The sequence below is a fragment of the Marmota marmota genome, unplaced genomic scaffold (genome assembly GCF_001458135.2).
Source record: "Marmota marmota marmota unplaced genomic scaffold, marMar, whole genome shotgun sequence".
NCBI lineage: Eukaryota > Metazoa > Chordata > Mammalia > Rodentia > Sciuridae > Marmota > Marmota marmota.
Genome location: NW_025999990.1, coordinates 49,021,169 through 49,040,598, shown reverse-complemented (window position 1 = coordinate 49,040,598; position 19,430 = coordinate 49,021,169). Strand labels below are relative to the sequence as shown.

Sequence of the window (19,430 nt, the reverse complement as noted above, 5' to 3'; positions counted from 1 at the left end):
ATATATGGACATAGTTATAGGAACAGTTATGTCTGACTCATTCTCCTTTCTTTCCTACTCTCATCCACCCTTTCTTCCTTTCATTCCCCTTTGTCTAATTCAGTGAACTTCTATTCTTCCCTCTTCCCACCTTATTGTGTGTTATAGGATGCACATATCAGAGAGAACATTCATCCTTCTTTATGGCTGAGTAATATTTCACTATGTATATATATACCACATTTTCTTTATCCATTCATCTCTTGAATGGCATGTGTATTGGTTCCATAGTTTAGCTATTGTGAATTGAGCTGCTATAAACATGGATGAGGCTGCATCCCTGTAGTATGCTGACTTTAAGTCTTTTGATTATATACTGAGGAGTGGGATAACTGGGTAAAATGGTGGTTCCATTCCAAGTTTTGTGAGGAATCTCCATACTGCTTTCCAGAGTGGTTGGACCAATTTTCATTCCCACTAGCAATGTATAAATAAGTGTATCTTTCTCACCACATCCTCGCCCACATTTATTTTGACATGTATTCTTGATAATTGCCATTCTGATAGGAGTGAGATGAAATCTCAGTGTAGTTTTAATTTGCATTTATCTAATTTCTAGAGTTGTTGAACATTTTTTCATATATTTTTTGACTATTTGTATTTCTTCTTAAGTGAAGTGTCTGTTTAGTTCCTTTGCCCATTTATGGCTGCTGAGAAGAAAGTCACTGATGGATGAAATATTTTATATATGTCTTTTAATATAGATTATTAATTGTATATTTGAGTTCTATAGCTTTTTTATTTAGTTTTTGGTTTCGGAGGATGTATACAGTAATGAGAGAGTTGTGTTAAAGTCACCTAGTATTATTATGTTGTGATATGTTTGATTCTTGAAATTGAGAAGGTTTTGTTTGAGGTAAATAGATACTCCATTTGGGGGGCATAAATATTTATAGTTGTTATGTCTGATTGGTGTATAATTGCTTTAGGCAGGATGAAATGATCTTCGTGGTCCCTATTGATTAACTTTGGCTTGAAGTCCACTTATATTATCTGATATTAGGATAGAAATCCCTGCTTGTTTACAAGATCCATGTGAGTGATGTATTTTTTTTCATTCTTTCACCTTCAGTCTGTCTTTGCCTATTAGGTGAGTCTCTTATTGTTGGGTCTTGTTTTTTAATCCAATCTGCCAGTCTGTGTTTTTTGATTGAAAAGTTGAGGCCATTTATGTTCAATGTTATTATTATTATTATTAATTTGGTACTGGGGATTGGATCCAGGGTGCTTAACCAATGAACCACATCCCCAGCCCTTTTTTATATTTTATTTAGAGATAGGGTCTCATTGAATTGTTTAGTGGCTCGCTAAATTGCTGAGGCTGTCTTTAAGCTTGAGATCCTCTTGCCTCAGCCTCCCAAGTTGCTGGGATTATAGTCATGCACCACCATGCTTGACTATATTCAGTGTTATTATTGAGATGTGATTTTTATTCCCTGAAATTTTGACTTGCTTCTGGTTTTTAATTTGATTTCATTTGAATTTAATTTCTCCATTGATTCACTGCTCTGTTGGTGTAGTTCCTCCCTTTTCTGGTTTTTACTTTTATTTTTTTATTTCTTCTTCATGAGCTATTATATTGAGTATATTTTGTAGTACAGGCTTTCTAGTTGTGAATTCTTTGTGGAAAGTTTTTATTTGTTAATTCAGAAGCTCAATTTATAGCATTCTTGGCTGGCATCCATTTTCCTTTAGAGCTTGGTACGTATTTTTCTAAGGCCTCTTAGCTTTGAGAGTCTGGGTTCAGAAATGAGATGAGATATGGGTTGGTTTTCCACTAAATATAACTTGTCATTTTTCTCTGTCAGCCTTAATTCTATATGTTAGTCATTTTCATAATAATGTGTCTTGGTATGGGTCTGTTGTAATTTTGTGTATTTGATGTCCTCTAAGCCACCTGTATTTGATTTTCCATTTCATTGTTTAGGTTTGGGAAATCATCTGATATTATTTAATTGGAAAGTTGTATATTCCTTTGATTTGTATCTCTGAGCCTTCATCTATCCCAACAAATCTTAAATTTGGTCTTTTCATGTTATCTCATATTTCTTGGAGGTTCTGTTCATGGTCTCTTAACATCATTTCTCCATGGTTAACTTTATTTTCAAAGATTATATATTTTGTCTTCATGGCCTGAAGCTCTCTCTTCCAAGTGGCCTAGTCTGCTAGGGATGCTTTCCATTGAATTTTTAATTTGGCTTATTGATTCCTTCATTTTTGAGGATTTCTGCTTGATTTTTTTTTCAGAATCTCTATGTCTTTGTTGAAGCGATTTTTCATGTCCTGTATTTTCTCTCTGATTTCACTCCTTATAATGTCCTTTACCTCACAGATGAGTTAAACTATGAACATTCTAAACTCTTTCTCTGACATTTCTTCCACTATGATGTTGGTGTATTCTGTTACTAAAGTATCTTGGTTGGTTTGGGGTGATTTATTCCCTTGCTTTTTCATGTTATTTGTGTGTCTGCCCATCTGAGGGTATGGATCAGAGGTGTAGATTTTCTACCTTGCAGATTATTAGTGTCTCTGAATTTTAGTATTTCACTGTTTAGATGGTGACAAATAATAACAACAACCAATGCAAAAAAAAAAAAAACAGCATTAAACCAAATAATTCCTGCTCTGATGTCTACAATATTGATTATCACAATAAATAAAAATGATATGATGAGTTATTGTTTACAATAAAAATAGTAAGTTTGCAAAAGAGTTTACAATTTCAAATGGTAGACGGGGAGAACAGAAGTGATATAAGATATGATTATGAGAGAAGAGGAGAGATAGAAGTAAAAAATTAAAGGCAGAGTGAAAGGGAGAATAATAGACATTGGCTGCTAGCAAAAGAAAAGAGAATCAAGGGAAATAGATAATGAAACAAATAAGTAAAATTTTGAAAAACTAAAAATAAAAGAATATATAACAAAACCAAAATATACTAATCCAACATCTTAGTTCTCAAAATACTGATCCATGAAAAATAACTTGCTTCAAAAAAGGTTGAGATGAGAAAAAAAATGAATATGAATATATATATAAAAGTGTTCATCACATGCTTTAGGCTTAGATTGTCTCCAGCTTTTTGCTGAATGCTGCTTGGTCTGAAGATTTTAAATCAGTGCACCATCATGGCCCAGTGTTGCTGGTCCACACTGGAAGACTATACCCTAGGGATCTCCCATGAGTCCCACTCATGTGGTGGAGGAGCCAATTCTTAGTCCTCTACATCACCTGTGGACCCCATTTTTCCTGGTCTCCTGGGTTTGCTTTCTCCCACCCTAGCCCTTTTGAATTCCCTGCTAGGCACATCTATCCCAGCCAGTCTTGCAAACTGCCAGATTGGAGGAGAATAGAGGAATTGGGTGGGTTTCCATGACCATTTGTGCCCTGTGTAAAGCTCTTTCCATATTTGATTTAACCTAACTTAAGCACACTCTATGTCATTTCATGTGGGTTTGCCAGGCCTGTGATTCAGGCCAAACCCAGGTTTGTCGGGAACAGACTCCCCCAGCTGCTGGCCCCTATGCCGCAGCTGCAAAATGGCTCCTTCCTCTGTCTTCCACAGGCAGCTGGGAGAAATGAAGTTTCTTTTCTGCACAAGGATATTGTGCCCCACACTTTTCGGTTTAGTCAGGCAGTGTCTTTTATCTCTGATCTCTCCATACCCAGACATACCTCAGGCCTCCTAAAAATGTAGGTTTCTTTAATTCCCTTACCCCTCCACTTTGCTTGCCAAGGGACCACTCTGGATGGTGTCTTTGGCCATAGCAATGACGGTGGCCCTGGGTATTTCATTCTTATTTTATTATATCCAACCTCCTGAGTTCCCGATCTACTTTGCGTGTCCAATATTAAATCCCAGTAAAGTGCTCCCCCAGCCTTTTTTCACCGACCTTGCTGAGAAGCTGCCTATCTGCTTTCTTGGTTTCATGCAATGGGACAGCTAGGAAAGTGACCTTCTCAATTCTACCATCTTGAAAAACTCTGTTTCAGAGGTCTCAGTTTATAGATGGCTGACTCCACTCCTCAGGGCTTGAGGTGGAATAATGTGGCAGAGAAAAGCAGGTCAGGACACAACCATTTAAATTAAAGTTAGAAAATAAAACTTTTTATTTGCTTTACTTTTCATATTATCTATTCAAATGCTATTACCTCTAACATCTGTTATTGTGTGAAAGGGCCAGTGTTTGTAATACTGGGTATGACAATAGATAGGGGAGAAGAGGTGTTGCAGAGAAGAAGAAATTAAGACCAACTCCTAGTATCTCATGTTCAAGAAATATTAAATGTTCTTCTGTCATCTGGATCAGTGTCTTCCCTAATATGGGAAATGAAAACATCTAGAGCAGAAGTTCTTAACCAAGCCTTTAAAATAAGATGCTTCTGTGGAGCTTTGAAAGTACAGCTAAGTGCTTTGATTTTCGAGAGACCTGCAAGTCAGAACCTCTGGGCATGGAGCCTGGAAGTGAGTAGCTAGGGAACCTCCTCAGGATGTTCTGTGTTCAGTTTCAAGGTTCACTCTGTAGAAGGTATAAGAACTATGCAGTTCCTGCTTATAGGTCAGGTTGCTGTAACCCCATGTTGCTGTCACCTGATGAGACTTGGGCTGTTTATTCTACCCAAAGTGTGTGTGTCCATCAGGGTAAGGGTTCTCCCCTTCCCTTTCTCTTGCATCTCCTCGCAGGGCCATCTGTGTTGGATGTGTTCATGTTATCAGGGTTAAATGACTTTTGGGAACCACCTCTTACTTCTGAGTGCAGAAGGCCTTTAAAGATGGTTGGCTTGGGTCAGGGCACTCCTTTGTAACTTACAGTGACCTTTTCCTTGAGCCCTGTGCCCATCCTGTACCTTTAGTGCAGGCCAGGAGGTACAGAGGGCCAAATAGCAGCTGATGAGGACCTAGCAGGGTCCACAACTGAGGGCAGATGCAGCCCATATGAGACCCAGGATTTGAGCTTCAGCAAAGGACACGGGCAAAGCTGGCATGGTGATTTCACCATCAAGGTCTCAAGGCAGTCAGAAGTCAAAACGACGAGGGAGTAGTGATTCAAGTAGAACTTACATGTAATTAAATTGGCCAAGAAAGGTACCGTGTCTTGTAACCAGATCTTTGTCTTTAGATTAGGGTCCCTGGGCAAGGGTCCTCTCTTATTTTCACCAAGGATTACATCAGATATTTGGGTGTTAGAAGTGAAATGAAAGCTGATTTGCTGAACAAGGCAAGTTTGACTGATGGCAGCAAAGCTTTGTTCTCTGTCTAGGTCCTGCATTCCCTCATCCCAACCAGTCAGTATATTAATATTATTCTGCATTTCTTTGATTAGTTCCTTTAAGGTCTATCAACCAGTGCAAGAACAGTTACAGAACTGAGAACTTATCCTCCAGATTTTGGTATGACTTGGTGTTAAATTAAAAATCCACCAAGGGGGCAAATATGGGATTTCTGCTCCTGAGATAAATCCTCATGTTGATGGTGATGTTAGAAAGTGTGTAATAGACTGTTGGCTATAGAACTTTTTCTCCTTGACTTTGAGAGAAAGGGCAAAGATGTGCTGGAAAGCACTCAGTGAAGGAAGTAGGATCTCAGGGCATGTAAGGGCAGGCAAGGGTTCCCCAGGGAGGGTGCAGAGATCTGAGAGACTGTTGAATGGAACTGGGTGGTGGGCAGGGCAAGTTCTCTTTTATGATTCTCAGGCTAATAATATGGCAGTAAAATAGAACTAAAATTAAATATTTGTGAACTCTAAAGGTTTTAGCAAAGTGTTAATAAACAAGAAAGCAGAACCATTTGACATTTTGGCCACTTTTCTCTTCCCCTCTAATCTGACAGGAAGCTGTTCTTGTTATTAAGGCTTTGTGTGTGCCAAATGATGTGTAGGTAGACCAAAACACCAAGGGCTTTATGACAAGGTTTTGTAGAATCTTGACATCTAGTGGGATATAAGGTATGCCCATAAAACACAATAGTAGTACAAGACAAGATGCTAGTTGGCCGTGGAATTTAGAAGTAATGAGTTTACTAGATGAAATCTCTTCTGACCCTGGATGAGGAGAAGAATTCAGTTATTAGGGCTGAACTGTCCTGGTGACTGAAGAAGACATCTGTGGTCAAGATACAGTGTTACTCCAACTTGACATTTGTATTTTAAGATGAAATCAGCAATGGTTATAATTGAAAGTAGATTTCAGTGCAGTCAGAAAGGCAGATGTTTCATATCAACCTTCCAAGAAAAAGCATCAGACTGAACTGAATTTGACATTGACATTGTGCCCTTGACTATTAATGCTCATTTTCATCATGCAAATATTATAACGATGTTGTTCAGGTCAGCCACTAGGATGGAACTCTGAAACGTTTGACACTGAAGTATGAAAATAAAATTTAAAAGTGGAAAACTAAAGACATTGAACTAATGCTGTACTTCAATATGTAGTTTCCATCCTAATACATCCATGCATACACATGATTCCATCATGCAAATAAGATACATATTCTACCAAGACAATATGTGTTTATTCTTTTAAGGAGAGTATGCCTATTGTATTTGTGCACAATGTTTTTACATATCTACAGGTCTATTTTAAACTTCACGTTTCACATTTTATCATGTATTTTACCATCTGGGGTAATGAGTATAGGAGGATATAAACACCTTCTGTTGACAGAGCAGATGTAAAAACATCTTCTCTTCATTACTGGTAAGATTTGCCTATCTCGATTTGATTTGAAATTTAAAATACTGTTTTTCCTTTTGTTTTGAGGTTTATCTTATGGATCTCTGACAGTCAGTCATCTGGCACTGCTGCTCATCTCACATGCACCCCTATAGCACTCTTTGCACTTAGACCCCAGCTGCAGATGTATGCATGGACACAGAGCTGTGTCAGGCATCAGGCTGTCCTTCCAGCCTGCAAGGCTGCTCCATGTGCTGGCTCCTGCTGTTCAAACTTTATCCAAGTTTGTGTCTTTTCTTGCTCTCTAAACCTCATAAGTCCATGTTTTCCCTGAGACTTCCTTTGATGGAGCTATCCCAGACAGCCTACTCACCATGGCCAGCTAGTGGGAGTGAGAGTTGGGGGGATATCCTCACACTTCTGCAGGAACAGCAGAGAGACCAGATGCCATCATCTGTGTGTGTGGCTCTGAGCAGTCCCCAGTCCTTTAGACCAGTGCTCTGCAGGCCTCTGACCTGGAGCACAGCCTGACCTAGCTCTCACTCTCTGTGACAGTGAATCTCAGGTTCATCATACCATCCATTCTAGTCACCCTCAGTTATTGGCTTGAAGGCCAGTTCTGTCTTTTATCCCTAGGCAGGAATTCCTCTCTTACCAGCCAGTGTGGGATTGATAGGTTGAATACAGAATTAGGCCTGGAGCAAGGCAGAAATATATGTCTACATTTTTAAAATAACAGTGTTTCAGAGCAAAAGAAAAGTCATTATGAGACAGTTAAAATTCTTTCAGATGTTTTTCTATACCTTTCATAGTTTAGAAATATAGGTTTAATTTTAATTCCATATAGCTAGGGTGCTCCATAAATTCCTGTTGCTGCTGTAACAAGTTACCACAAATGTAGTGGCTTAAAACAACATGGATTTATTACCTTAAAGTTCTGAAGGTCACCATCTGAAATGGGCCCTGCTGCTTTCCTTCTACCAGTTCCAGGGGAGAATTTGTTCTCATCTTTTCTCATTCCATGGCTTGTGCTCCCACAGCACTCCAACCTCTAATCTCCTCCTCTGCCTTTCTCCACTCGGAACCTTGGGGTGACATTAGGCTCACCCTGATAATCCAGGGTAATCTCCACTTCTCAGGATCCTTCACTTAATCACATTTGCCAAGTCCTGTCTGCCATGTAAGGAAGCATACTCAGTGTTTCTGGGATTAGCACATAGTCATAAATTTGGGGAGCATTATTGCTGACAACAGGTGCCCTCCTGTTCCATTGCTGTTCTTAGACTGTCTCTGCTCCCGGACTGAGTGACTTTTCATGGGTCACCTCCCTCCCAAATGATTTTGCTCTGATCTCTGCAAGCCCTGCCTGTGGTCTGTGTTGAGCAAATGACAAAACTTTCTTGGTAGCTCAAATTGTTGTTGCCTCCTCTTTGTGGCCAGATGCATACCTGCATCCCCTGGGTGCTGCTTTTTCCTGAGTGAGCACTGTCCCCTTTATCACAGGGGAGTGGGAAGGCCTAGTATTTGCTTGCTCTCTGCCAGCTCCTTTCTTGCATCTGCCCTAAAATACCCAACCCTCTCTTCTTCTCCTTTGTGGTTATGCCTTCTAACTGCTGCTATTTCCACTCACGTTGCTTCATTAGAGAAAGTCTTTCTCTGTTTCTGTTCTTCTATCACTCACCTCCTTGCATACCCTCCTCTGATCTCTCATCCCTCCCAGGCTGTACCCATCCTGGGACATGCTGGGACATTCCTTTGCTAAGTGATAACTCTTGGTCCCTTGAAAGCCTCCATCTGGGGACTTTTACCCCTTTTAAGTTCTGTCCGTCTCTTCTGTAGCCATGTTTGCGTAAGTCACAGTTGAACCCCTGCAGTATTAGGGTCCATCCACTGTCTTCCCAGACTTTTCTCTTTTATATTTTCACAGCAGCAGGTTTTCTTTTAAACTTGTAGTTCCTTCATTTTCTCTCTTTTGGCTTCATATTTCCCCTGGCCAGTCTTGGTGCCCTAGGTCCTCCAGTTTAGCCATTCTCAGCGGGGTTCCTGAACCCCCTGTCATTCTCTCCCACACATGCTGCCCAGTCCCGTTCTGGATGAGTTGTGTTTACCATGGGCACCATACACTGCTGGATAAGAACCACAAGGCCTTGAGGGTTGGTGCATGGCAAATTTTCAGCCTTAGCATGGTGAACTTTGCCTAGCCATCCTCCTGTGTCATTGGTCTCATTGTCCCTATTCCTAGGAAGGTTATTCTGAACTCTCTAGCCTCTTCCCTCACTCCCAACAGAAACCATACTTCCTGAAATGGATATGGTGCCACCTTCACCTTCCTGCACAGTTGTTCTTACTACTCTCCCCCACTGGAGTGGAGGAAGTATCCTTCCTCACCATCTGTCCACCTTTACCTGTGCTCTAGGTCCCATTCATTAAATGCTTTTCTAGAGCTCTTACTGCATCAGTTATCTCATGACTCATATGTAAGTTTACATTTCTGTTCTTCTGTACTTCTCCCTTTAGTCTACAAATTTGCCTAAGTCATCCCATGTTTAAGAACAAATATTGCCCTGGGTCCTGCATTTTTCTCTCCAATTCATCTTTTTAGTCCAGTCTAACTTGCTGAACATTTAGATTGTATTTTCTCTTGATATTTCTAACCTTTTCCACCCCCAACCTCTCATTCTGGCCTGTATTCCCTCTGTTGCTTGAAACTGTTCTGCATAAGTGACCTCCAGGATTTCATAGCCAGATGCATATTTGGCCTCTTCCTATACTCCCTTCTCCCAGAACTCATGTACTCTTGGCCTCTGGTTTTGCTTATTCTTAGCCACTCCTTATCTGACTCTTCTCACATTCCTATTCTTCTGTGATTTTTGCCTCCAGATCCCTTTCTTCAGATATTCCTGGGTCAGACATCTACGCCTCTAACTTCCCTCCTACCAAGTTTCAGTGGAGTTCTTATTCTCCCTCCAGGGCTTCCTGCCTCCCCACCTGGCTGCACAAATTTCTCCCAACCTGGATGCCTCCAAACTGGACTCATCCCAGCCTCCTTCCATGGAGTTGCCTTCCAGAGCTGCATGTCCCTGTGAATAGGCTGCATGCTCAGATCCCTGGTGACCAGCTGGATACCTGCTGTGTATGTCTGCCCATTTATCTGCTCTAGTTCTGCCTCCTAATTGTTTCCTTGCTGCTCTCAGTTGCCACCACTAATGACTTGATTTTGGAGTAAGCCCTGGATTTTTATTTTTTTTAACATACATTTTAGAAAAAGTCGCTTGACTGATTTCTCTCTGTCCAGGTCAGCTTTTCTTCCACACTATTGCCAGGGCAGTCTTTGTAACATGTACTTCAGTGTATCATGTGTGTATTTAACATCTATCTTTAGAAATGTATTTTCTCTCTTAGTGAAACTGTAATCCTCCTATGACTGACTGGGTTTCTTTCTCCCTTCCCTGGCAGCCCTTTTAAGTTTCAGTTCCTCAAGTCTTCATGGCTCCCTGGAGGAGGCACCTGTCATTTCCTGGTGCTTTTGCAAGAGCTGTCTCATGAAGCCTTTCCAGTTCCTCTTCCCTCACTTTAAGGAGGAGAGGCTCTGTTTTATACTTCTCTTCCTCTTCTGTATTTATCCAAAAGTGGCAGATGATCACCTATTTCTGAGGGAATTTTTGAAGAATTCTACCTAGTAAAAGTGTCTTGCTTAAGGCAGTGGCTGACATATGGTTTACTTTGTTAAGTACAAAATATTTTTCTTTTCTTTGGTAGTAGGGATTAAACCCATGGGCATTTTGTCTCTTAGCTACATCTTTAGCTCTTTTTATTTTTTATTTTGAGATAGGGTCTTGCTAAGTTGTTTAGGGCCTCGCTAAGTTAATGAGGCTGGTCTCAAAGTTGCAATCCTTCTGCTTTGGCCTTCCGAGTTTCTGGGATTACAGGTGTGCACAACCATACCCAGCACTACCAACCATTCTTAAAATTACTTTCTCTGAGACTATTGTCCCCTACTCTTCCTGGAGTCCTTTTCTGTTCTCCTTGGTGGCTGTGTATGCTCCAGCCTCCACCTTCAATCAGAACACAGCCTGGCCTGTCGGCCTGTCTGCCTGTCTCTCTAGATTCCTGCTGGTCAGGTTTTGCCTCAGTTTGAGGCAAACTTCTCATGCCTGGCTGTCCTCCTTGGTAGCTTGCCTGCGCACCATGTGTGCTCTGTCTCTGCACTCAGGGTGAGTGTCTGGCCTCAGAGCCATAGGGATCACTCACTTCACCTGGTACCTTCCTGATGGCAACTAAAGCATCCTGACCTTTTGCTGTCCTTAACCTTGCCCTCTTCTCTGCTGCCTTAACACCTGATCACAGACAGTCTTTCTTCAGATGAGAACAGCAGTACTTCCTTGCTCAGTCTCCTTGGACTCCTAAACAAGGACAGTCACACAGATCTACATTTCCACTCCTGTCCTCTCCTGCTCCTTCAGTGCTCCGTTTGCCTGTGTCATGCTCTGTCCCCCCTCCCCTTTAAAGTCTGCTATAATCTGTTATAATTTTGGAAAGATATACTTTGTGTTCTGAAAGGAAATTCTAGTCATCTTGAGGATGATAGCACTGTATTTCTTTTGGTGAAGCCAGGAGTTCTTGGGGAACAAAGACACTTCCTGGTTAGGCCTCCTAATTGTCCTAGATAGAAGACAGCCATATTTGAACACATTCCTGTTTTCCCTGTCTTTCTTACTTGAAGTCTAAGCAAAAGGAATACCCCTTTCACCTTTTAAATTTAATTCCTTCACCTAGGTCTCAGTTATATTTTTTTAAATCTAATTTTTCTAAATGTGCCTGTACTTAAGTAGAAACAGAAAAGGCTTTGTGTTTGTTTTGTTTTAAGTCTGGATTTGGATTTATCTCTGCAGGTTCAGAAAGATGCTCCTGTGAAAATTGATATTTGTTATAATGCCCCTTAAAAACCACCTGGAATACCTAGAACCTTTCCAGCCAAAACAGTTTAGTCAGGTGTCAAGATTTTGTACTGTGAACATGCTTCCAAATTATTTGATGATCATTGAGAACACCACCCTGGTTTAAATATAGATCCTTCTTAAGTGGTACTTTAAATATTGATAACAGCCCCATGATGACCTTGCACTGTTTCCTTAGTTGCTGTACAAGCTATAATGAAATGCTGTGTGGATTTGGACATAATTAGAATCAAATTATAATCTCAGTATTATGCCCTTTTTATTTGCTCAAAGTGTTTACCTGTTTGTTTTTCTCTTCTGTGTATATTTTTGTTGCCCTCAGTTTAAAGGTAACTTTATTAGTATTTAGCAGTTTTCCTAGTAAAAAATTTGGAAAAATATATTATGTGCATTATATTCAGGCATTTGGTTGATGTTTAATTCACAGGCATATGGAACCCACTTAAAAACAGAGTGTAGCCATATGATGTGAAGTCTTTAAGGTGATTAATTGCTGAGGCTCCAAATAGCAGAAAGAATTTCCCTTTTTGTCCATTTTTCAGTCTCCAAAGCTCTGAGTTCTAGAGCAAAATTGAAGATACATCTTGATCTTGTGGCTCAGATAGTTTTCCTATACTTAGAATCTGCTTCTTTGAAATGGTAAAATTCAAAGTGCCAGGGGTGCTAGGAAATAGCTGATCTGAAGTCTGGAGCCAGAGAGCCAGATCAAGGCTGCTTTTCTATTCCTGGGAGGGGCTTGAAGCCCCTGTACCAGCTGCTTATCTGCAGTGCCAGCTGGAAGCTGAATGTCAAGCTCAGAGCTCTTCAGAAGGAAGAGAAATTGAAGGAAGAACAGGGTAGCATTTGGAATCAAGGGTAGACGCAACTCTTCTCTAAAGGAAATTTTTATTGGTAGTATCCTTGTCTTTTTCCCTTGCAGAGTTAAGTCAATTGGGTGAGGGGGATGTGGGTTTATTATTTTAGACACTATACCAGAGAATTTGTGGAATACATTCAGTGATGGTCAGTGAATTAATTATCAGACAACTCCAGGAGTTATTTTAGAAATGTCTGCCCATGCAGTCCTCTGCTGTGCACTGCATGGCCTCTTTTCCTTCTTGGTCTCAGGTTCCCTAGATCCAGTAGTGTGTTACCTGCTTTAGTAGGTATTCTCTTTGGTTTCTGAGACTGTAGTTCAGTCGGTGGTTAGCATGTATATTAAAATGTGACTGCAGCCAAATTTCTTACTATCAGTAGGTTCTGGGGAAATGAGAACTTTTGCATATGAGATTGTAGCAGAATGGATTCACAAAAAGCCAATAAGAATTGCATTAACTTAACTTATTAAAGTATACTTTTGTTGAGCCCTGATTTCTGTGTTCTCTATTTGTAGAATGTCTCTCAGTATAATCTTGGCAGTAGCTTGCAATTCTGAGTTCAGAATTAATCTATGAAAGTGTTCAAAATAACAAGAGTCTGTAAAATGAAAGTTTAAGAATATATAATCAGCCATCCTTCACTGCTGTCTTAACTGAAGCTTTGTAGCAGGTTTTGTTTCATTATGTAGGTGATGATTTTTTCCCATTAGCCTAACAAATAGCAACAATTGGCATCACTTTGAAAAAGCAGAAATTTGAAGCATGCCTCCTTGTGTGGTCTGTATAGCCACGATGAATGCTGCAGTGGACTGCTGTGTTCTGCTTATTGAAGTCTTCTAAATATATGTTTAGTTAGTGGATTGATGAATGACAGATTCCCTGGAAGGATACCTATGTGGCTTTTAATCTTTTTTCTTTTTCTTTCTAGTCATAGACCCTTTGAACAGTTAATGAAAGCTATTGATAATATTCTCAGTAAAATGCTTATACTCATTTGCACATAAAATTTTATGTAATACTGAGGTTTCTAAAATCCCTGAAGACATCAATAATCTTGTTCCACAATTCCATTAAAAATAGCTGTATTAGGGGGTAGTTTGAATAAGAATAGAAAAAAGTGTGTGTATGAATATGTGAGGGGTGTGTGTGTGTGTCTGTGTGTTTGTGTGTGTGTGTGTGTATTTTCAAATTCTGTTTTTTTCTGTCCAAAAAACTAGAAGTGGAATCTGATATTCTTGATAAATACAGTTGTTCACTTTTGTTAAAATCATAAAGATTCTTGAGGAAAAAGCAAGGGAGGAGCTTTACAACCTCTCACAGTTTTCCAGAATCTTGCAATGAGTAAACTTTTATGATGAAAAGATTCATTAAAAGATACCTAGGAGAACACAGAAGTTATAGGACTTTTTCAGAACGTTGGAACAGTGTAGTTGTTCACTAGCTCTCCATAAAGTCTTGGAAGGCATAGGTAGATATTGTGCATGTTATAAAAGTTCAGATTACACACTGTGTAAAAGTTGAGTATTCCTTGTAGGCCTGAGACCTGGCTGTCAGTTTAAAAACTGTCTTCCACATCATCTGCCTCCAGCCAGTCATCAGATCTTCCCCCATTTTACCTCCTAATTAGAGTGAATCTGGTCCCTTCTCTATTCCCAGCTCCTGCGTTCCTGTGTTGTGTGGTCAGGGTGCTTATTATCACCCGACAAGGCTATTGCAATGTTCTAGAATACAAGAACACTTTGCACTTCAGTGCAAATTTTTTTTTTTAGATTTGAATTTGGATTCCAAGTTTTATGCTAATGAGCTGTCCAAATGATGTAGTGTATGAAAAACTCTGAGCCTCAGTTTCCCCAGGCAAATGAGGATTGGAATAATTCCAATGTGGTGTTTTAAGACTTCCATAAGCTGAGTTAGGTGCTATACATGGCACATGGCGAATTCTCAGTTGTTGGTAGATATTAAAAGCCGCCTGATCCATTGTTACTACTCTAGTTTTGCTACTTTTCTAATTAATTCTCCACAGTTTCACTAAGAAGATATTTCTAAAATACAATAATGGCTCCTTCTCACTGCTCAGTCTTTTGTTCATGCTTCCCCCAAGTAAGAATAAAGTACAAGTTTCTTAGAAGACATGAGGCTTCACATGGCTTGCATTCTGCTGAATCACCCAGCATCGTCAGCAGTGGATTATGTGCACCTTTGATCTTTTAAAACTCACAGCCTACTTAAAAATTTGAATAAGCAGAAGAATATAAAAGTAAAGGGCTTTTTCTCCATTGGTTCTCCTCTCTAGGTGAACCACTCGAAATAATTTGATATTTATTGTTCTGGATCTGTAAGTTAGTGTAGTGATGTCGACATGTAAATAATGTTTATGTAATTAGTTGTTTATTTTTTAATTTTTTTTTTGTTACCAGGGATTGAACGCAGGAGTGGTTAACCATGGAGCCACATCCCCAATCCTTTTTATTTGTTTATTTTAAATTTTGAGACAGAGTGTTGCTAAATTGCTGAGGCTGGCTTTAAGCTTGTTATCCTTCTGCCTCAGCTTCCAGAGCCACTGGGATTACAGGTGTGTTCCACCACACCAGGCCTAATTAGTTGTTTTTACAAACAAAAAATCAAAATACTTATACTTATTTAATACATGCTTTATATTTACCATTGCTCTCCTGGTGCCTCAGCAGACCCAGGTCTTGTCTTGCTTTTCTGATAGCTGCATTGTATTCCATTTTCATTATCTTAAGAATGGCTTAACCATTCTTCCTAAGTAGATAGCCATGTAGTCTCATGCCATTTATCTTTGCTCTACAGTCTACAATGCCACGTTTATTATATATTAAACCCCACCCCCCAACTCACACACATATACACACATACAGGTTCTGTTTTAGCTTTTCCATGGCATCGTTTTCAAACTTTTGGCATGAGGATCATTTAATGGCTATGTAGCATATACTCGATAGCCATAATTTTAACTATAGAATAACATTTTTAAATTATGCATCTTTAGTTAGTGAGGGGGATGTGATATTTATAACCTTGCATGATGATCAAGGGTAGTGACTGCTTGCTGAACAGTGAAGGCAGATGCACTTGCACTGTGGCCTCAGGCATGTCATCTGTAATATGTGCATAACAACACCAGCTTCACAGGGTTTTTATGGTGCTTTAATGTGTTAATATTCATAAAGTGCTTAGAACAGTGTCTGGCTAGAGTAAGTGCTATGTGCATCTTCACTGGGTAAAAGGCATCTCTGCACATGGCCTGATAAAGGACAGCTCTGGCCTTGCAACTGTTCTCCTTCCTTATTCTTCATTTCTATTAGTGAGAAACTTGTATCTCACATTTGTATGTTGTTGGCTATGATAGCAAGTGTTCAGTGGTTCCACAGATAGTTCTGGTTCCTTTTGCATATTCAGATTATAGAAGCCTGGATTCCATTTGTTCTGTCATATGCTGAGTTAACAAGAATGTCACACTCAGTCCTGGAAGGTCTCTCTCCTTTGGATTTCTCTTCTTTGGATAGAGCTTCATATGCATCTAGCCTTCTCTTTGGTCGTTTTTGTCTCAGGAGGCGACTTTTTCATATTACCTTTTGAAGAACTTCCTTAGTTTGAAGAAGTTAACCAATAACATGTTTAATTTATTTTTCCCTTTGAGTGAAGAAAATCATCATGTTTTGGCAAAAAATTCAGTTCTACGTGGTCAAGCTACTAATATCACAGTTTGCCTACAAAAGACTTCCTGTCAATTTCTTCTTGGACTGTGTGGACCATGTGTTATATGCATGTATGAATATGAATTCCAGTGAATATGAATCCCAACGAATCCCACTATTATGTATGACCATAATGCACCAATTTAAAAAAAGAATGCGTAAGTGGCAAATGAAAAAAAATAAGACTTCTGGTCTCTTACTCTTCACACGTAAAACGGATGCTCAGTCTTGGAGATGTGCATTGGGACCATTTAAGATGTGGAAGATGTTGAGATAAATCCTTTTGAGCAGGCTGCTGAACTTAGGGCAACGGTCTTTAGTGTTTTAATAAATTTTGTTTTCATCTGCATACAAAATTCCTGTGAATCTCATTCCCTTGAGAGCTGTTGTGTAAGGTTTGGAAATCAGACCATGGTCTTGCCTAGTCCTTTGCATAGCATGCTTAAAACGTGGGCCTCAGTGACTGTGATTTGATTGCATGCCTGATAGCCTCCATTTCTTCCAACACTGAATAAAGATCAGGAAATTGTTGACTGCAGCTCTTGTCTGTGAATAAACCAGAATGCCTGTGGGCATTCAGATTGAATCGTGCACTTAGCACATTAGCTCTCTTCAGTGACACACGTCCAGCCAATGTGCTGATAGTGCTAATGGCCAACCGCCTCCCTCAGTCTGAGCTAGCTTACAGAATGATCACTATAAAGCGCAGTCTCTCTGCTTTTGTGGGGTTCTCAGTGTTAAAGTGAAATGTCCAGCATTTCTTGCACACATCTATCATGTGAGCTTTGCATGCTGAGTATTGGTGACAGCATCCACGGAGCTTAGAAGTGCTGCTGGCATACACACATGTCATGACAATCACTCCTCTACCTGATAGTTCATATGGAGTTGTGCCAGTAGTTCCACTGCTTTCCCTAGGCTTGGCTACACCCTTCCATTGACCTCATGATTAATTTTACAAGCTTTTAAAATAATAACATATAATTTGTTCCTGCTTTTGCTATGAAGTATGGAACCTTGAATAATGCTGCTTCTCCATTGTTAGTGACAAAATAAATCAGTTTCATACTAGAAAATATTATTTTATAACTGTTCTGGGAAAAGAAAAAGGCAAAACAGAATGACTTCTCTTCAGAACCCAAGAGCATATGTCACTACCATGGAACTGTCGTTGAGGACTTCCATAGCCTTGAGCCAGATTTTATTGTGTTTGTTTTGTTGCCAGCTCTGTCCCCTTACATCAAACAGTTGGCAGGCTTTCAAGTCTTCAGGCCTTAGTTATATTCTGCTACTCAACTGGCTGTGTGACCTTGAGAAAATTCCTTCACCTCTCTGGGCTGGACTTTATTTATTTTTATCAGGTCTATTTTATGTGACTAAATTCAATGGATTTTTTGTTTGCTTTAAATGTGTGATTTTAGTTCACTTTTCTTATCATAAAATATGGTTTTATAAGCATAGACATCAATTACGTTAAAAAATATAAGATTTTTTAGAGAGGAAAAATTTTAAAATCTGTCATGTCATGAATAAATCATTGAACAGAAAAGAGACTGATGAAAGGCAATGATATTTCTCACTAAATGTTGCCTTTCAGATTGTTAAAATGAACATTTTATTTTTTATTTGAAATCCTCTAAGGAATACTGTCTTTTAGTCATCTAGTATTACTTTCAACATTACAGGCAGCTTCCCAGTGTTCAGATGAGAAACCATTCTAAATTCTGACGAGAACAGCGTGGCTCATCTTCCTCTTGGCTGTGAATCATTGCCAGTGCCTTGGATTTATCATTCATGTGTGATCAGACCGAAGAGTGTCCTCAACGCTGCTTCCTCCTATTCCCAGTTTTGCATCTTTCAGTTTTGTTAAAACAACAACAAAGTTGTGTCCGTTTCTCTAGTTCTCAACTTTCCTTCCTGCATTATCAATATTCTCCCCCTGCTGTCTGTCCTCCTCCTGTCTGTCCTCCTTCTGCTTTTTCCTCAGCCGTGTGTGTGTGTGTGTGTGTGTGTGTGTGTGTGTTGCTTTAAAGTGAGCTGAGCGATTTCAAGGCAGGGAACAGGAGGGAGGCACACAACACTTGCTAAATACAATCTGCTGGAAAACAGAGGAGATGTGAGAAGCAGGCTGGGAGAAGTAGACACACACATGACATTTTATTTTTATAGAAATAAAATATCCCTGAGAAATCATTCATTCTTGCCATTTCATGTTTGGGTTTTATCCTCTTTAAAGTTTTTCCTTAGAAGCTTCCAAAATGATCTGTGAATGTAAGAAAGTTTTCAACAACATTTTAGAAGCCAATTCATAAGTACTTTTAAAATGGTTTCATGTTCATATTAAAAAAAAAAAAAGCATACATGAAAGTGTTGACGACTGAGTGAACCATGGAACCTGCGTGTGCTGGAGTACATTGCAGCTGTGAGCAGGAGTGGCCAGTCTCCGTGAGCCAGGGTGTCTCCAGGAGAAAGAAGTGCAGAATGCTGCAGGGAGAAGAACAGTGTAGTCTGTGGATTTTTGCCTGAGAAAGAAGGGGAAATAAGAAAAACATGCACATAACGTCTTTGCAAAAAAGAAACTCAAGAAGGAAAAGACAGAAGGCAGTGAAGTTGGGTACCTTCAAGAGGTGAGGTGGGGTGGGGTTGTATGAGGTAGGGTTTTAACACTTGGAAGCTATCTGTACATTAAAAAAAATGAAAATATCTTCTGAACTAAAAGCAAATTGAAACAAGTGAACTCAACTGTATTTTAGTTGGATTCCATTGCATGACAGCATTAAATGGAGGGAAAACGAATCCAATTGGTTTATATACAGTTTAAACTATATACCTACCCCACTCTTTGATGACATAGGACTGAGGGGAAACAACACACGAATCTTGAACTCTAGGTTTGATTACTGTGGCATGTGAATAAAACAGTTCTGAAACTGTAAGATCCATACTGTAGGATTTAGTAAAGAAGGAAATGGGAGGACCTTGCCAGAGGGAAAGTACAGAATGGATGAAGGAAGGCAGAACACGCATTGTGGGTTAGATTAGAATCACACATATTGGTTTAACCTTAGGGTGTATAAAATACGTGTATCTATGTGTGTGTATGTATAGGTGCATTTTGCAGGCTACTATATATATAGTGAAGAAATTGGACAATACTGTGTCCCTCAGTATCTCCGAGG

General features: G+C 39.6%; 1 protein-coding gene across 3 annotated transcripts in view; it reads left to right on the top strand.

The window, feature by feature from the left end:
• Positions 1-19,430, top strand: part of L3mbtl4 (L3MBTL histone methyl-lysine binding protein 4) — a 326,421-nt gene that overhangs the window by 42,767 nt on the left and 264,224 nt on the right. The window lies entirely within an intron of this gene.